At 37.8% G+C, this 19,864-nt stretch overlaps 1 protein-coding gene across 1 annotated transcript in view; it reads left to right on the top strand.

Moving 5' to 3' along the window:
- AKAP6 (A-kinase anchoring protein 6) overlaps positions 1-19,864 on the top strand; it is a gene marked incomplete at its 3' end in the record, with an annotated part of 361,949 nt that overhangs the window by 148,290 nt on the left and 193,795 nt on the right. The gene's annotated exons all lie outside the window — the stretch shown is intronic.

Here is a 19,864-nt window from a genome sequence, read left to right as displayed (position 1 = left end):
TGTGAAAAGTGGCAGAGTAGGAGGGGGAAAGTACTTTAGGGGTAGGAGAAAGGGGGACATAAAACATTTAGTAAACAAAACATAAAGCATCTTTAACATGAATAATCCGAATGGTTTTAAATTGTTTTGTTGCAACTATAAATCACTATAATCAGTGCAATCACTCAGCTCTGACATCCATTAGCCGCTTGGTTACAGCAAATTAACAAAGAAGAGAGAAAGTGATTCATTATCTCATTCCTGTTAATGACTATCAGATGCATTGCCTAATTAGGGGATGGTCATTGTAGTGAGAAGAAGGTCATATGCTTTGCTAAAAATCTTTTTGCTCTGAGTGTAAGTTCTCCATAATGGTGCATGCACCGAATACAAGTACTTTAAGAATGAATATTGACATGTTTTGGTTATCTGCTTTAGATTTACAAAATAATCCGTAAAGCGTATGCAGTTACATTTTAAATGAGGCACCTTCTGATACAGTGCACCACTGTTCTAAAGGTATCTTTGGGCTCATGACGTAGAAGATAATGGACTCATGAAGTAGAAGATAATTTTATTAATTTGATATTTTCTTGCAATCTCTCTTTTCCTTTGTGTTTGTTCTTTTGTGAAAGTTGATGCAGAAAACCAGTCTCATAATAGACTAAGCATGGAAACATACTGTAACATGGGGGGAACAGATTTAAGAGTTCATGGCTTCTATTCCTGGCATGGACAAAGTAATTAAATCATCATCAAGTCACATTTATTCAGTCCCCATGTGGATTGGCATTGGGCTAAATGTATACAGAGCAAGTTAAACAAACCCTCTGCCCTGTGAGCCTCACATTCTCAAGTGCAGGCAAGGAGAAACCCAATCTGCCCTGCAGTGGTGAGGCCACGCAGCCAGTGAAAAACTTAGGTGGTTTATAGCTTTGGAATCTCGAACAACAACCTTGAACTTATTTGTTGGAAACAGAGGATGGAATGATGAGCTCAGTTCCCTTCAAAGAAGGTTCCATGGAGGAGGTCACATTTCAGAAAATACTTGAAGGAAGGAAGAGAGGTGGCTTGGCACATGCACACATATTTTAGGAAGTGACGTGATGAAAGGATCAAAGCTGGAACTAATCATAGGGAATGGAGAGTGTCTTCAGCAGACTTCTCAGGGCAGAAGTGGAGCCCTTTCACGGAGCAGACTGCAGGAAGAAGTTGATTGGGCTAATACTTTGGCTGGGATAGGGGGCAGTGATGATGAGAAAGGACACGACTAAAAACTTTGTTGTGTTTTATTTATTTAACAAAAATAAACTGAGTGCTTACTTTTTAAAAGCTATCCTGTATTGGATGCATTCCACATGCCAGACACTGTTCTACAGTACTTCTGTGTATTCTCTCATTTAATTCTCACAACAAACTATTTAAACCTTATAAATAAGGCAGTCCTATTCTAATTTCCAATGGAAAAAATGGAGGCACAGAGAAGTTAAGTAACTGGCTTAAGGTCACACAGGTAGTAGGTAGCAGAGCTAGGATTTGAATCTGAGCCCTTTGGCCCCCGAGCCCATTTTCAACACCACCTAGAGCACTGCCTGCTACTGGCACTGCTCAAGGTGGGTCATGGTGGTGAACAATCAGCCTCAGTACCTGTCTCACGGAGCTTGTGGTGAAGTGGGGTGACAGACTTAAATCTAACAACCATGCTTTTAGAAACCATGATGGGCTGTGAAAGAAAAGAAAAGGAAGCAACCAGAGGTTGGACTGGGAGAAGCGATTTAGATCAGGGCATCAGGGAGCGCTTCTTTGAGGAAGTGGCATTCTGTGAGCAGGCTGTGCAGCTAGAGGGGAGGTGGGGAGTGTGCAAGGGAGGCTGAGTGGCTGTGGGCACAAAGGGGAGGGTTTGGGAGTGAGCAGGGAAACGACAGCATTGATTCGCAGCCTAAAAACCTGTCCTTGGCTTTGGTGTGGAGCGTGGGTGGGTGAGTGCGGTGAGTCTGGGTGAGGGTGGGGAGGCACCAAAGTGGAGCTGCAGAGATGGTGCAATCAGCTGCGTTAATAGAAGACCTGTGTTGAAAACGAGTGGCTCTATTCACCAGGGCCAGTTTGAACTGGACACTTTAAAATGAGCTCATTTTGTCGGGAGATGCTGAGATGAAGTAAAGAGGGTAACTGAGCCAAATGGGGAGAAATCATTATTAAATGAGAGGCAATGTCAACATTTCTCAAAAAGAGGACCACCTTCCCCAGGCCCCGCCTCAAATGAGTCAGTCTCCTGGGAAGGGCCCCAGAATCTGCATTCCACAAGCTCCCAGAAAACCGCTGTCATAGGCTCTAAGAAGGTCCTTTTCCTACGGTGCTATACGATCCTCACATAACGGGGATCCTCACACAATGTGAAAGAATGTCTGTCCTGTTGTTACTTACAATACCAAACAATTGGTATCAACCAAAATGTTTAAAACAGGGGCTGTTTAATTAAATTATGCTACATCTTATCCTAATGAAAGGTTACATAACCATTAAAAATAATGTTTTAGAAGAGAATTTTTAAACATTGGAAGAGACCTATAAGATGCAATTTTATATTTTAAAATATCTTTGAATTTTTTAAGTCTCTACAGTGAGTAAGAATTATTTTAACCAGAAAAATAAAGAATATATGTAAAATGCAAGAATTACAAAGTGATTTAAAAGGTAGAATATATGCCATTGATCTGAAGGGACTTGAGATGTGAATTTAGATATTAGGAGGAAAAATAGATACATCTGATTCTTAATGATTTGGGTGTCTCAGTTCTAAACAAAACAGAACAACAACAGCAACGAACACCCTCTCTATTTGAATCATCTCCCAAGTGAAAATGTTTTTCTTGAGTCACATCAGTCTACAAAGAATAGCATAAGTAGTTTTTCTGGTTAATAGTATCACTATTCCAAAGCATTTTCATGTCACGCTATGTGCACAGTGTGGTGCATCTAAAAGCGGCTACGAGGAGAGGCTTCTGTGGGCGTCTACAGATGTAGAACCTGAGGGAGGTGTGAGAGTCTAAGACTTGGATGTGACAGAGCTGGCCACACCCCAGGCCTTCGCCTCCCAGCTAGTTCTCTCTTCCCCAGTTTGGGTTGAATTTTCTTAGGACAGATGAACTCATCCATAGTCAAGGGTGAAGGTGAAATCAACTTAAGACAAAGAAAATATATTTCTAAATTTAAGCTTAGGAAACTGAGGAGAAATCAGAATGGTCATTCCTTCTGTTTGCTTAATGTTTATGAACTGCCTTCCTTAGTCCCTTGGGCAAGCACGAGGAATAACAGGAGGGGCTCAGACTATGAAGTCAGACTGTCTGAGCTCAACTCCTGACACTTAACTAGCAATGACTTAACTTCTCTGTGCCTCAGCTCCCTCATTTGTATGACGGAGGCAATGCTAACATCCACCTCGAGGAACTGTGATGCAGATTAAGGGGTGCCTGGCACATAGTAAGTCTGAGATGAGGGTAAACGTGCAAGACTTCATACTCTAGTGGTGGAGACAACAGACAAATAATTCTAATAGAATCTGACAAATACTCTAGTAGAGGTAGGTACAAAGTTCTATGAGTACAAGGAGAAGGAAATAACTACCCCCAAGTGGGAGTATCAAGGAGAGACTTGCAGGGGGGTTGATGTTCTAAATGGAGGGTGGAGGGAAGGATTTCTGCCTGGGTGAAGTTGATGGGCACAGAGAACTGACCTGGGATCTTCTGGGCCACGATTAGGCCAGCTTGCCGCAATCTACCCAAGGTTCACGATGTGACAAAAAATGACCCTTAATGATCAGTGATGTGAGCAGTAATTCCTTGTATGTCTCTAACTGACACTATCCAAGCTGAGTGAGGTCCCTAAACAGAATGTATCTAATCTGTCCTGTTTAAACAGAAATTTTTCTTTCCATATTGCACCAAATAGAGCAAGCTTAAACCCTGGAGTTCACCAAGACTAAAACCTGGATTCAACTTTTTATCTATCATGTCGGCCCTCTTTCTGTGACATGACCTTGAGCAGGTCATGTACGAATTGTGCCATGAAATGCATCTCCTAGCACAGCAGTTATGATCATCTATTTCATCTTAGTCCTGAAAGAGGAACTAAAATTAAAACATAATAAAAAAATAACTCCAGAATTCATCTTAGGTTTACTTCAGAAGCTACTGGGAACTTGAGAAGCATAATAGAAAATCTAAGGAATATATCTAGGAGGTATTTTTCTTTTTTACCTTGTTTGAGAGACTGCAGAAAATGACTTGGTCTTAGAAATCTTGTAAAGAAGGAGGATAGGAGGAAATTCAAAGACTCTGGGAAACTTCTCCCCCAGGACTCGGCAGCATACCTTATTTGTTGTATTTCATTTTAAAAAAAAGTGTTTTCCCAGGATTGTGAGATCTTTTATACATGGAAATAGAAAACAAAATTCACCAATTCTAGAAATAGAGCTTTGGTATGCATATCCAAGAATTGAAAGTATGCTTGTAATTATATATTTTATTTTAAGATAGATTGATGAAAGTTTATCACCTTAAACTAGGCTTTTTCAGTATGTTAAACTTATGAATGGTGTATAGCTGGAGGGATTTCAAAACACAGTGAATATCTAACTCCTAACAAAGGGTGCATTCTTTTTTTGACCTCTCAAGGCAAAAAACAAAAATCCTGAAAGGAAAAAAGCATTCTTAAATTTTGCACATTGCCTCCTTTAAACTGTACTTATCCTCTGTTTTTACTTTTTACCTATAGAGCTTGCCATCATTACAGATGTCTTAGAATCAAGGCCAGGATTTCCCCCCATGACATCTCGAACTTTGCATCATAGAAAGCACATAACAATGGTTCTTTTGTCCTCTTTAAGGAAATGTATACATTTCCAAAATAAAGAATATTTGAAGACTTTATTGTAAATTCAGAGAACTTTATAGCTACTAGAAGGGTGACCTAGCCTGGGTTCCAACCAAGATCTTCACTTCCTTAGTGAAAGGAGATAGAGGGTTTAGCTGCTTTGAACTCAAGGGTTGTGCTTATTTTATCTGGCTTCTTTGAGGTTCTTAGATTGAAGTTGTCATCCCTTTGGAAATGGATATCAGACTGTGAAGGTCATCAATGTTATCTATTCAACAATAGCACAAGAACAACTGATTCACTTTGTTATAAAGCAGAAACTAACACACCATTGTAAAACAATTATACTCCAATAAAGATGTTTAAAAAAAAAAAAGAACAAGGTTAAGGACATTTCTTAAATATGTTTGCTCAGGCCTACGAATGACAGTTTCAGATACTGGCTGAGAAGGGACGTTTGTGGGTACTCTAACTTGGGTATGTCACTGACCACCTAGCCTTTCATTGAATGTCAAGAGTGGGCAAGTCTAATACTAACACATATTTTCTGTTTGTTTACCAGACACCCAAGTCTTAACCTAGTATTTATGCTAATGAGTTATGGGTAACTTTCTTTAACTGATGGGAGAGAAAGAGGCTGATTTAGGGAGGACTTTATATGATAATTTTCTCTGTGTTATACAGTATCTCTTGGGTAATAGTGCAGCTGGATATTATTATCCTGGAACGGAATTTGATCCTGATTCTTCCAAAGCATTGGTGAGACAAAGCATTGTCTCTGCATTCTTTTCTTTTCTGGCTCAAATGCTTTTGTAGTTGCATGCTGTTTAATATAGGATCTTCAGAAACAGCTTTAAGATATTGAATGGGAATTGCATTTATATATGGTTAGTCCCACATACACTTGGCACTGACATATATAAAGAATTACTTAAGATACTTTTCTCTTTTCCTCATGCAAAAAAAAGGAGCACAGGTATATGTTGTCAAAGGAACCAGAAATGATATCATAAGCTTAAACTGGGCCTAAAGTAGTAGAAACAAAGACAACAGGCAAAGGCCTGGCCATTATTTATTGAGTGCTGACAGAGGGCTCTGCCCAGTGCCAGGTCAGACATGAGGGAAGACACGCTTTTCTGCTCAGTGGGCTTATCGTCTCAGTGTAAGCACACAGTGTAACATCTTGTCTAATGTAGATTGGGCTATCTTAGATCTAGAATAATAGATCACCTAAGATTTAGATCATCTTAATTAGGATGTTGGCAGATTGAAATGGAATGGAGTTCTTGATGCAAGCAAATGAGTAGTAAATGCATTACCAATTCCACCTCTTCCTTGCAGAATTCTTCCTAAAAGCCAGTATCCAGTTCCTTTCCTGCTAAACTATATAAACAGTACTGAAATGCAGTACCTAAGGAGAGCTCTTTCTTCTACTGTGGATTCTTCAGTAGTCCTTTTTTTGTTAATAGAAGGGCAACTTTTCTTCAAAAATGTTTGTGAAAGACAGAAACAAAAGTGAGTTATTTTTTTGAAGATCAGTTGTGGTTACTAAATTTGTGATGGAATCGAATAAAAGATAGTTCTTCTAATCTCCTTGAGGCACTTAAATTTGCAGATTATCAGATGTGTGGGTGGGCCCAAGATGAGGAATTTTTTTAGTAGTTTGCCACTGTAACTAGGTGACTGAAAAAATGATTGAGATGATATAACATATATTAAGTCAAAGGACAGCTAATGGTCAGCCCTATCATGGTCTATATGATGTATAAAACCATAGCTTATCTTGATTTTTCGTACTGTGTTTCCATTGCTGGATGATTCTGGGAGTGAAATTCTTTGGTGTCTCTAATCAACACAGGGAAATGTCACTGGCAAGAGTAGGTAGCCTATTTTTTTTCCCCTATTTAGTCAAAGAGTGCCTAATCTCTGAATCCGTAACTACTAGGGTTGCAGAGATGCATGGTATTAGATGCAAAGTTACATTCTGCAGAAAGCAACACTCTTTTACTGGCAGAACTCACATTTTGTAACTCAGCCTGATCTATTTTGAAGATAATATATAGTTAAACACCTTAGAGGTACTTTTTGATATCTAGTGGAGGTCAACATTTTTTAAAAAATCTATAAGTATTTAAGCACAAAAAAGAAGGCAAGATACAGAATTGCTTCAAAAAACCACTTTAAAATTAATAAGTAAATTATTTGAAAGTGTGGAACAATTACCTCAGTGTGTGATTTACACTTTTTCCCCAGAATGTGTTGTTTCTGGCAGGGGAGCGTCTGAGCTGGGAGAGCCCTGCTAAAGGGATTACTTTGCTCTGGCTCTTGTGTTTATTGAGTCACCTAGGACTTCTTATAAAACAGCAGTTTTCAAATGTACACACACCTGCACTCAACACCCTGAATACTCCAAAAGTTTGTTTAACTGTTCTCACACCCAGAGTATCTTTCCCATCCAGTGAGGTCAAAAAGCATTGAGATATCCACATTCTGGTTTTTCCTTCTCCTCGGAAATTACTTGGAATATGGCCATTTATGTGGTTCTGATGCTAACAGAGACAGAGATATTTTTTCAGTGTACTGTAGTGCTCTTTGCCGCCAGGCCTCACAGAACATCACCAGTCTTACCTCCCACTGTGCCAAAATGAAGGTTTACGTTTCTCAGCAAACATTAACTAGATTAGAGGTCCTGCTGGGCCAGAGTCCAGGGATCCATCTCACTGCAGCTTCCAGGCCATTTTGCGTTGGGTGGGAGTGGTGACTTCTCATCTTTGTACTTATCTGGCCTGCAGAGGCCAACACTGGTTTAGCATTGCCCCCTGCAGGGCTAAGCAAGGCCATGGATCTTTCCGTGTGAGAAAGGGGAAAGGGAAAAAGGAAGCCTAAAGCAAGAGGCTAAGACAAAGGAAAAGAGAGAGGGAAAGAAAAGAGAGAGAAGGAACAGAAAGAGAAAGATAAAAGAAGGAAGTATGTATCCAGTGAAGTTCATCTGCCTAAGGCGCTTCATGAACATTAATGCTTTCATGTCTCTTTCTATCTTATTCTTTCCTTTCTCTAGCTGTGGAACTCAAAGCCAGAAAAACTGTCTTTATTTTTGACATCTTAGACATTATTGTATAACCATTGTGTGTGTGTGTGTCTAACATACTCTATTAATGGGGTTAGCATAGTTAGCAGGCTTACTATGGTCTAGGTTTATATCAAGCCTTTTACCTGGATCGTCTCGTTCATTCTTCCCAACAGTATAGCAGTTGTAGCTTCTGTTGTCATTTTTACTTTACTGATAAAAAACTTAGGCTCCAAACACATATTAGGTACTCAGGCTTATTCAAAGTCTTTTTGAAATCCATATGTGACAGTGTAAAGGCCAAATTCCTTACCCTGTCATTGGACTCCACCTGCTTAGTCAAGATTCATGTCACTGTTTCATTTCGTTAATGTTCTAGTTAATTCACCATCTTCCAAATGCCTTTTCCCTTTGCTTTTGCCCAGGGCTTTTCCCATTCTCTCTACTTACACTGCTCTTATCCATCCTTAAAATCGATAAATATTGAATACGTAACTACATTGTGATGTCATAGCTCTGGACAGGACACTGTTCCTCTCCATGCTCACTGCCCAGCAGTAGAGAAAGACACACACATATATAATTCTAAATTAAGGCAGACTGTGTGATGAATACTATAATAAGAGATAGGAACATAAGAAATAGGGAAATTGGGGGAAGGGACATTATTTCAATCTGATTGTGCCTGGGAAAGCTCTTTGCTCTAAGAGAAGATGGATTTTTATGGAGGTCTCTAATATTCTGACAAATTGTTAGTAGGAAGATATTGAAGGGAGAGCATTCCAGGTAGAGGAAATAACATGGTAAAAAGCATGGAAAAAAGGAAGATATGAGGGACATCTAGAGAATGGTGAACAGCGAATAGTTTGGCTCTTTTGAACATAGAGTGTCCATGTGTTTATGGGAAGGGATGAGGACCTAGTGGAAAATAAAGCCTGAAAAGCTTTGAGCTATGTACTGGAGAGGTCTGAATGTCAGCTGAAGAGTTTGTGTTTTTTTAGTATGCCTTTAGCGTTTTTAATCAGCGGTCCCCAACATTTTGGCACCAGGGACCGGTTTCGTGGAAGACAATTTTTCCACAGACAGGGGGAGGTGGGGGATGGTTCAGGCAGTACTGTGAGCGAGGGTTCAGTTGGTAATGAGAGTGATGGGGAGTGATGGGGAGCTGCAGATGAAGCTTCTGTGTGGCCCGGCTCCTAACAGGCCACGGACTGGTACTGGTCCATGGCCCAGGGGTTGGGGACCCCTGTTTTAATGATTGGATTTAGCCACAGAAAACAGATGGCAAAAGTAGGATGAGAGCGGAAGGACTGACAATGAATTAGGAAACTAGTATAATAACTAAAGGCAGCGAAAGTCAAGCAGTGGCCGTGATAATAGAAAGAAAAAAGTAGAAGCAATATTATAGAAGAAATATTAGGATTTGGCGTCGAGGGACTGGAGGTCAGAGGGAATAGTTAATGATGATTCAAAGGAATTGAGCATGAACAGTTAGGAGAATGGTGTTACTATTAACTGAGGTAGGACAGGTGTCTAATTAATAAGAATATCTGGATGTATAACCTGGGCAGAGATATTTTGTAACCTCTGCAGGTGATTCCAAAGGGCAGGCAAGTTTGAGAACAATGATTTAGAGATGGGAGAAGCCAAAAAATTATCTGTGTAGTTATGTGCAACACTCAGTTGAAAATGTAAGCCTGAAGCTTGGAGCAGGGATCAATGCTGAGGTTGCAGGTTTGACAGTACACGTAGATTTAAAAAAAATTTTTTTATTGGAGTATAGCTGATTTACAATGTTGTGTTAGTTTCAGGTGTACAGCAAAGTGAGTCAGTTATACATAAACATATATCTACTCTTTTTTAGATTCTATTCCCATGTAGGTCATTACAGAGTATTGAGTAGAGTTCCCTGTGCTGCACAGTAGGTTCTTATTAGTTATCTATTTTATATATAGTAGTGTGTATATGTCAATCCCAATTTCCCAATTTATCCCTCCCCTGCCTTTACCCCCTTAAGTTTGTTTTCCATATCTGTGACTTAAGTTTGTTTTCCATATCTGTGGAAAACAGATATGGAACCTTAAGATTGTTTTTCATATCTGTGACTCTATTTCTGTTTTGTAAATAGGTTCACTTGTACCATTTTTTTAGATTCCATCTATAGGCAATATAGATGTCTTTCTTTGTCTCACTTACTTTGTCTTTCCTTGTCTGACTTACTTCACTCAGTATGACAATCTCTAGGTCCATCCATGTTGCTGCAAATGACATTATTTCATTCTTTTTTATGACTGAGTAATATTCCATTGTATATATGTACCACATCTTCTTTATCCATTCCTCTATTGATGGACATTTAGGTTGCTTCCATGTCCTGGCTATTGTAAATAGTGCTGCAATGAACACTGGGTTGCATGTATCTTTTCAAATTATGGTTTTCTCTGGCTATATGCCCAGGAGTGGGATTGCTGGGTCATATGGTAGTTCTATTTTTAGTTTTTTAAGGAACCTCTATAGTGTTCTCCATAGTGGCTGTACCAATTTCCATTCCCACCAACAGTGTAAGAGGGGTCCCTTTTCTCCACATCCTCTCCAGCATTTGTTGTTTGTAGATTTTTTGATGATGGCCATTCTGACTGGTGTGACCTGATACCTCGCTGTAGTTTTGATTAGCATTTCTCTAATAATTAGTGATGTTGACCATCTTTTCATGTGCTTTTTGGCCATCTATGTCTTCCTTGGAGAAATGTCTATTTAGGTCTTCTGCCCATTTTTTGATTGGGTTTTTTGTTTTTTTGATATTGAGCTGCATAAGCTATTTGTATATTTTGGAGATTAATCCCTTGTCAGTTGCTTCATTTGTAAATATTTTCCCATTCTGAGGATGTCTTTTCGTTTTGTTTATGGTTTCCTTTGCTGTGCAAAAGCTTTTCAGTTTCATTAGGTCCCATTTGTTCATTTTTGTTTTTATTTTCATTACTCTAGGAGGTGAATCAAAAAAGATCTTGCTGTGATTTATGTCAAAGAGTGTTCTGCCTATGTTTTCCTCCAAGAGTTTTATAGTATCCAGCCTTACATTTAGGTCTTTAATCCACTTTGTTTATTTTTGTGTATGGTATTAAGGAGTGTTCTAATTTCATTCTTTTACATGTAGCTGTCCAGGTTTCTCAGCACCACTTATTGAAGAGACTGTCTTTTCTCCATTGTATATTCTTGCCACCTTTGTCATAGATTAGGTGACCATAGGTGTGTGGGTTTATCTCTGAGCTTTCTATCCTGTTCCATTGATCTATATTTCTGTTTTTGTGCCAGTACCATACTGTCTTGATTACTGTAGCTTTGTAGTATAGTCTGAAGTCAGGGAGCCTGATTCCTCCAGCTCTATTTTTCTTTCTCAGTATTGCTTTAGCTATTTGGAGTCTTTTGTGTTTCCATACAAATTGTAAGATTTTTTTGTTCTAATATTCTGTGAAAAATGCCACTGATAATTTGATAGGGAAGTCCATGTAGATTTAATAGCTGTAGCCTTGGAAGTTGATATTGACAAGAAAAGTCTATTGTGTGAGAATGAAGGAGAAGTATGATAGAACCTTGAGAGATGTCTAGGGTAACTGAGAGCAAGGCCGTCATATTACAACTGGGGATTAAGTGAGAATATACATGCTCAATAGTGAAACTCCCAGCTCTTGCCTCCCAGAATACTGTTAACCAGGGGATAGTAGGAATGTAGTTAAAAGGAAATTTTCATGGGGTAAGCATGTTTATAGGTTAGAGAATAGAAATAGTTAAAAAAGGATGGTTGAAGAAGATAGTTGCAAGAAGGATGAGAAAGAAGATGAATTGGCACAATGATTCAGATGTTGGAGAGGAAGTGAGTCAGGTGGAGCTGTGAATTTCAGGAAGGGAGGGTATGTCTTATGAGATAGGAGAGAAAGAAAGAATATTGAGTGGTAAGCAATGGTAAAGAGGGAAGGAAGCCAAAGGATTTAGAACAAAGGCAAAGTCAACGTGATTAGTCAGTGAGGCAATTATATGAATAGAGAGAGGGTTGAGAGTGAGGAGGGACTGGAGAACAAGAGTGAGATTCAAATCCCACTTTCTCAATAGAGATTTCCTGCAACTTTCCAGTCCTAGGTGATTGCTATTCCTTCTAAACTATATTGTATTTACTATTTGTACCATACATTTGGTGATTAATCACACACAGCCTTGTGACCCATTTCCATTGTTGTCTTGAGCTCTCATTTATACCTTTTGTAAGTTAACTTTTAAGGTGATTACACTCCATGACTAAAAAGTCCTCAGGGCAGCGACTACATCCTAAAGTTCTTTGTTTTGCTCACTTTAAACTTTATTTGAGCTAAAAGTATATATTTAAAAAATTTTAATTGGTCGATATAATATTATTATTAAAGTTAAAGACAGCACTCCACTTTATCTTCTCATCTTTTTATCTTAGCTGTGTAAATTATGACACAATCCTATCTTACCATCTGATCTTCCTCTCTACAGTTCTCTCCCATTTCCTTTGCCTCTTGCTTTTTACTGTAAATAAAACAATCTTTAAAAGAGCTGTTTCACCTCTTTCTCCCCAAATAACTAGTAATTTATATGATAAAGAAGAAGTGTGGTTTTATTTACTTACCTTTTTTTTTTTTTGTATTTCCTTGAATCACTTAATTAATTGTTTTAATAGGCTGTTAGTTTTTTGCTTTTTTTTTTTTGGTTTCTATTTAAACAGACTTGCTGAAAAAATATATTCTGAGTTGCTTTGAAAAAGATTAAAAGCATCTAATGTGACTTAGCAGCTGACCAGCACACTGGTTGATGAAATATATAGTCTTTGCTCGAAAGCTCTCTAACAAGATTAGCTGAGATTGAACCTGAGAAGGTAAAGGTTTCTAAATTGACATAAACTCAAAGGACAGAACTAAATCATACTACTATTTGAATCTCTAACAAAGCCTAATCTTTGACATATTATATTTGGTACACTATAATCTGTGTACATACACATCCTTCTAGTAAATGATGAATGAGGTTTAGCTAACATAATGTAGTTTATTATATTCTTTTATACTCTTCTAGACCTTTGTAGGAAATTTAAGGTTGGGGAGGTCTGCTTTGTAAAATGTCCCAGATCACTTCACTGGAACAGAGTCTCTATAGAACGCACATGCATGCGTTTTTCCAAAACAGCTTGGTCAAATGTATTTCCCTACTGTCATTCATTTGATGCCTTGTCTGGCTGTCATTAGATAGATAGGGGGAAATATTGAATTTCACTGGATAGTTCCATCTGGCTAAAACCGGTAAAACCAATACTTTCTGATGGGAATTTTTGGTCCAGTTGTGAAACCAGAAAGAAATTAGTAAAGTTTCATCAGCATATTTGACCTTCAGTACTTATCTGAACCTTCTCAGATTCATCCATAATTTGAGGGCTATGCTTTTTGCATTATGTAGAATTTTGAAAAACTCTGTCTGTCTCAGATTTTTTCTCCTTTTCAGTCCCTCATCCCCAAAGCTTTTCTTTCTTCCCTATCTGAAAGTAACTAATAACCACATGATGTAAACTTGCGATTCCAGTGCTGAGCAGGCTCAATAGTATCAGTGAAATTGACTCTTGTAGGACAATGCCGACCAGCTTAATGTGTTGGAATTTTTCCCGTTACTTAAGACCTCAGAGGTTCCAGAACCTGGCCTGTTGTATATAACAAGTGCTTTATACTGACCCCCTTTTCTGGTCACACACTGTTTCTCCTCTTTGCAAACTCTTCTGAGAATTACATATTTATAAAATAGCATCTTTCTGGACCCCACTGCCCATTCTCATTAATGAAGTTCTTGTGTCACAAGTTTTTTTCTTTCAAATAAATTAGAGTAACATGACAACAGAAAACAAAATGTATTTCTTCAAATTATCATTAAATAGTGCTAATAATAATGTTGCATTTTGGAATGAAATGAAATCATCTCATTTCCGAATAATTGAGAATTTTATAACTTACTGTAAATCAGTAATTGAAAATTTCCCCCCTTTTTTATTTTGGTTGAAGGCTAAGAATTATTAACTATTACGTGTAATATAGAACAAAGAGAACAGTGATGTGAACAAAGATATCACTGGATAAAGGTAAACTTGATGTTCTGAGTGTTTTTTCTTCCCTTTTAATTACTTTTGTATTTTATCCAATTGTGAAGTAGTTTTCAGTTGTATTACTGCTTCAGACCTTTGACAAATATCATCTTCTGTTGTTATCTGCAGATTTCTTTTAGTCTCAGTTGTACACAAAAAGCTTAATGACTATTCTCCTTTGGCTAATGCACAAAAAGGAAATCAGGTAAAAGAGTTTGAAGATAGAATTTCTTTGGAAATCTTGCATTTTAAGCAGTCGCTGTCTTACAACAGCTTCTTTCAGTGAATACCTGGAAATTGAAACTCCTGTTGTGTGTACTTTTCCTAGGCAATCAATAGTTCTCTCTCTTCCTGTAAATGGGAAAATTGGATATTAGGGAGTATAGGCACACTTCTCCTCCTAAAAGGGAAGTGGGTTGGGGATGTTGCACTAATGATACAATCAGCAGCAGCAGCATCAAACAACGGTTATTAAAGTCATCAAACAACGACTACGTGCTGACTTTAGCCACAGTCACTTTATTGAAATTATCCTCATCGGTGTTCACTCATGACTTCTTGGTTATCAAATAAAACAGTCTCTGAGCCTCAGCTCCCTAATTTATAAACAAAACATTTGATCCTGATTAGTGGTTTTAATTGATAAATTATTAGCCAATAGTTTTATTCAAAATAAATGTTATTCATAATCCCAATATAGAAAACAAACCAAAGTGAAATTTCTTGGTTGACTCAGAACCTGGAGGCTTTGTCCCCTGCTTGCTACCACCTGGACCTTCTATAGCCCTACCTGTCCCCAACCTCTGCAGAGCTCACAGGTTCCATAGGATGAAGTTCTGAAACTAGCCTCCCAATTTGACCTTCTTGTCTGTGCCTCTTTTCCATTTGCACCGTGACTCTCCTTCACAGGATGCTTCAGTGGTTTTCCATTGCCTGCCTATAAAGTTCCTTCCTTTTGAGCATTGTTCCTTTGAGTCTCTTGTCTTCCTTTGCAACATGGGCCTACTTCTAGCCTCCAGAACCTTTTCTCTATGCTCTTCTCATTCTGCTCCTTATATCTTCGCCCATCTCTAACTGTTCAGTCCTTTTCACTCTCAACCAATACCCATCTAAGTCAAATGACTCAATTTTCTCAACGTTCCTAAAGCATTTGTACCTCAATTATAGCACATATCACATTCTGTCTTTGAATTTTTTATTAAAGATGTCCCTCAGGCTGTTTGCTGTCTGAAGGTAGGGAACTATTTCTTGTTAATCGTTCTATACACTGCAGTGCTCAACATATGTCCCTTAAAGTCTACTTTCAAAAATGCTTGTCAGTAAACAAAACACTTACAACAGAAATCAAAGTCCTTCAATTATGTGGGTATTCTTTAGATTATTTATTTCTGTTAGTCCCTTATTCTGTTAGTCTGTTAGTCCCAGTTTTGTAAACTGATCTATATTCTCTGAGGTTATGTAGATTACAATGATTAAATTTAATCGATATGATGGAATCTAGGCCAGTTATATAAGACTAAAGTGAAGTATCTTTTTAATGCAAAATGTTTTATAGCTTTGCATTTCATAATAAAAAGAAAAAGGAAAAACAAAGCAACCTACTATGTGTTTGGAAATTTGCCTTTTCTTGACGTTTTTTTTCCTTGATATTTTAAATAGGGTTATTTATGAGTTAGTTAGCTCACTGACATCCTAGACATACCAGTTATATATTAATAAGTGTGGCATCTGTACTAACACTATAATTTTTAATTTTCATTTAAATAGTTGTTATTGAGCTCCCCGGGAGGACAATGAAATGTGTAATTTCAATAAAGTATATCTCTTTTTGTATTTATTTTTCTGTTTCCTGTAAGTTCTATAAGATTATCATCCCTTAATAGAATATGTCTGAGAATTCAATTAAGTTTAATGAAAGTTACAAAAGCTGGTAAAGGAGAGAATGTACCACTGTACAACTATTTAGTTTCTATTACTTCATTTTAGTTACTTAGTGCTTCATAATTTTATTAATAGTTTTGGGATAAGGAAAGGTATGCTGATTTGGTAAAGTTTATATTGATATTTCAAACAAACTGTAATAAGAATATGTCCTATGATATAGTAGTGATAGTATAGTGATTAATATGCTTTGGAGGAAAAAGCCCAAATAAATTTAGTAGGTTTTTTCCCCAAGACTAATATTATCAATTATTTTCATAACTGGGGAAAAACTGACATTGAGACTAGAAATAATGATACAGACAAATAGATATATTTCAGAATTAGAAATCTGAGGGCTTGAAATAAGTCCATATATCCATAAACCACAGACAAATGGAAGGTACTTTCCCCAGGGATCATTAAGTCAGAGAATCCCTTCTCTGCACCTGTGTGATCATCTGCAAAGGAGGAGTGATAATGCTACCTCCCTCCCTCACAAGCTTGTTGATGAGATCAGATGATATATATGGAAGTACTGTCAGAGTTGGATGGTTGACTAATTCATACGTGGTAGCTAAGAAGACCAGAGACATTTTGTACACTTCTAGACTCTTATAGTTGCAGCCAGGGTAGGAGTCTGACTCCCTGTTCTCTTGCAATGGTGAGTGTGTGGGACTGGGGCCTCACTGGGTTACAGTGAGGAGCTTTGAGTGGGACATAGAATGGAGGAGAGTCACCTCAATCAGCGACGAGGTGAACAAGTAAACCAAAGACAGTCGTAAGCAAGGACTAAATCCACAAGTGGAGTCAGAAGGAATGGATGTGAAAAGGAAAACAGGAAGTCAAACCTGAAAATAGCCACTTTGAGGCACCAATACTCAGAGCCAGATGCTTCACAATAGGGACCCTGGGTGGTACCAGAGGCAGTGGTGGTGGGAGCCGTTAAGGTACCAGAAAAATCAGTCCTAGCACAGGCCGTGCCTTCCACACACCATCCCGTGATTCCTGGAATTTCTCTTCAGTGCAGAAATACCAGCCTTATAGACCCCACAGAGTCAGTGTGTGACATCTTCATACTTTTGGAACTCTAGGATAATACCCTTAGGTGACTAAATCCTGAGATTTAGTGATACAGGATCTGAACTCTTGAGTTATGATTTTATGTTTGTTATTGGAAATAATTAGTATGATATCTTGTCAAGGGTCTTCGATGTTAAGATTATATTAATATGTATCTAGAGCTCTACAGTAAATTGCTTCTATGACTTATATTCATTATTTACTCTTGGTAGGTCTAGTATTCATAGGGTAACATTTAAAACATGCCAACTGGCATTGAGCACTAATTTAGCTGCTGATCCCTTTCCGCTTCCCACATCCCCTGACTCTTTGCCCATTAATTCTGTGGGACTCAGTTTAAATCAGGAAAGGAAAAAGTGTTGCGTAAAATGAGTGTAGTCAGGGAGAGGCTCTGGTTCTTATGGCTTTGCCCTTAGGAGCCTCAGTAAATTCCTTTCTGCAAAGTATTTGACTCTTGCGGCTTAACTACCAGTGATGCCTCAGCAGGGTTAGCCCCTGGAGATGAGAGAACGATGACCACAGATGCAGACAGAGAAGACTCAAAAGAGGGTTAGATAAGGAAGTTATTTCCAAGTAGCTTCACCTGTTTCAGCATATGTGGCCTGGTCTTTAAACTCCAACCCATAAAGCAGTATTTCCTGTCCTAATAATTGTCGTATCTTGGTCTCCTAACAAGCATGGAGCGGTAAGTGGGCTTCACTGTCTGTCTGCATCTGACTGCCCCGACTGTGTTAATCATCATCTGCTCGTAGAAGCATGGAAACGCTGGGAGATTAGTGCTTGACAGAGTCAGTAAATTGGTCGGTTTGTGCAAAATTTTGGGAGAAGAGAGTGGAGTGGCAAAGTGAGTTGACTTTGGAAATATGAGTAGAAGTGGTGCTGAAAGTGCAGAGGGACAGCCTCCTACCTCATTGTATTGTGCTTTTTTAAAAAAAAAAATTGAGGTATAGTTGATGTACATAATCGTTTTGTGATTTTGAATAAAAAGATCTTTAAGTACAAGCTATTTTAGTTCTTTTCAGGGCTAGTAGGAAGCTATTTCATCTAATGTGAATGAAAAGCAAGTCTTTGGGTTTATGAGTCCAGGGCCCCACACAATGGCAGAGAGTATTGGAAGATACTTGTGTTAGGTGGCCATAAATGACGACAAAGCACAGGACCAATGGGACAGATGAAAATACGCTGTTCAAGAAAAATAGGCTCCTTTTCATAAAACACATGACATTCCTGCATCCTGCATCTACCATAAGGACCCCATTAACAGAAAAGAAATGAAAAATAAGGAGTCAGCATGCTTGTTACCTAAACCCATCATAACATTTAAAAATGCTTAAATTGTCGTTCCTAAAAAGAAATTACAGCCATTGAGTGGCCGTTTTGGCTACTTGGCGAGATCTGTAATTCAAATGGTTCAGGACTTAATTCTTAGGGAATTTTGTTCACTTTTCCTATGTAAAAGGGTCACAGCATTTTATATATTACAGAAAACTATGAGATGAGTAAGGCCGGGAAAAATAAGAAAACATACCTCTTCCTCTGTTTCATAAAACTGTGGTAGGGTGCTAAGTAAGACAAACAACTTATAATTAGAAAGAAAATTATAAGAAGTTATTTTTATTCTAAAAATCACATTAATGGCTTTATCTGCAGCACAGTTATTACCAATTGCCATTAACTTGGCACAAACAAGCTTAAAATTTATTTCATATTCTGTAGTCCTAATAATTTTTTTGAAAAAGGGTGGCATTCAAATGGTATAATTAAAACAAGTAGAATAATAAACATATTTTTATGAAGGGTTGTATATATGTATTTGTTTTAAGTTGAACAGGTAATTTCTAGTGATTTTGTGAGTCATACAGTGAATAATTAAAATAAATTTAAATATTAACATTTCAATTTCCAATTTGGTGAACATAAGCAAATTATTTATAAGTTTGTTTTCAATTCCTGCAAAGCTTATTAAAATTAACTTTTCCTCCATTTAAGTAAACTTCCTTCCTACTGTGAAACAGTTTCATTTATTGCTATTTGTAAACTGCCTAGGATAGATGCAGAGTGGATTGGGCTTGAAACTCCTTGAACAGTTTCTTTTGAAATAACACTACATACGTTAAGCTCAATTACACATCCAAACAGCCACAGCTCACTTTTGGTAATTTATTCATTGATTTAACATAGTACCCAGAAGAGCCATGCCTGCTGTCATTTTTGTAATATATTATGTTTTAAATATACTCATGCTCACCCATGCACACCATTAAGGTGTGCATAAACCTGTGTTTTTCTCTCTTGACAGCTATAAATGTTTGTTATTATTACACAAAACATATGTTCATGTTGTTTTTGTCTAAATTATTCTATCTGGGGCTATAAAGTTTTAATGTTATTAGTTGCCCTTAGAATTTTAATGTTTCACTGCTGTAACCTTCTTAGGATTTCTGTGCAATTAAATAGAAACTATTTCACTGCAGCCTGGAAGAACAATATATTTTCCAAAAAAAAAAAAAACCTTCTTGTGCCATTTTCTTTCAGTGTAGTAAAAATGTTTGGTTGACAGTTTTTCTTTTTGGTCTATGGAAGCCTCACCTGTGATCATACCTGAGCCCCAGCTGCATGCAGAACATAGACCATTGCTTGTCCTGCTCCTGGCATCTGCTGGAAAGACATGAGTTAAGCACTGTTTCAACCAAAGGGACAATATTTCACCAGCCCTTCCGGGGTCATTCCAGGTGTTATTTAGTTGGGCCTGGCTCCACTTGGGCCTGGCTTTGGTCTAATATGTACAGAGACCAATAGGGATG

Source organism: Leucopleurus acutus (assembly GCF_964270905.1).
Source record: "Leucopleurus acutus genome assembly, chromosome: 1".
Lineage (NCBI taxonomy): Eukaryota > Metazoa > Chordata > Mammalia > Artiodactyla > Delphinidae > Leucopleurus > Leucopleurus acutus.
The sequence above is the reverse complement of the archived record's forward strand: the minus strand, read 5'-3'. Positions and strand labels throughout refer to the sequence as shown.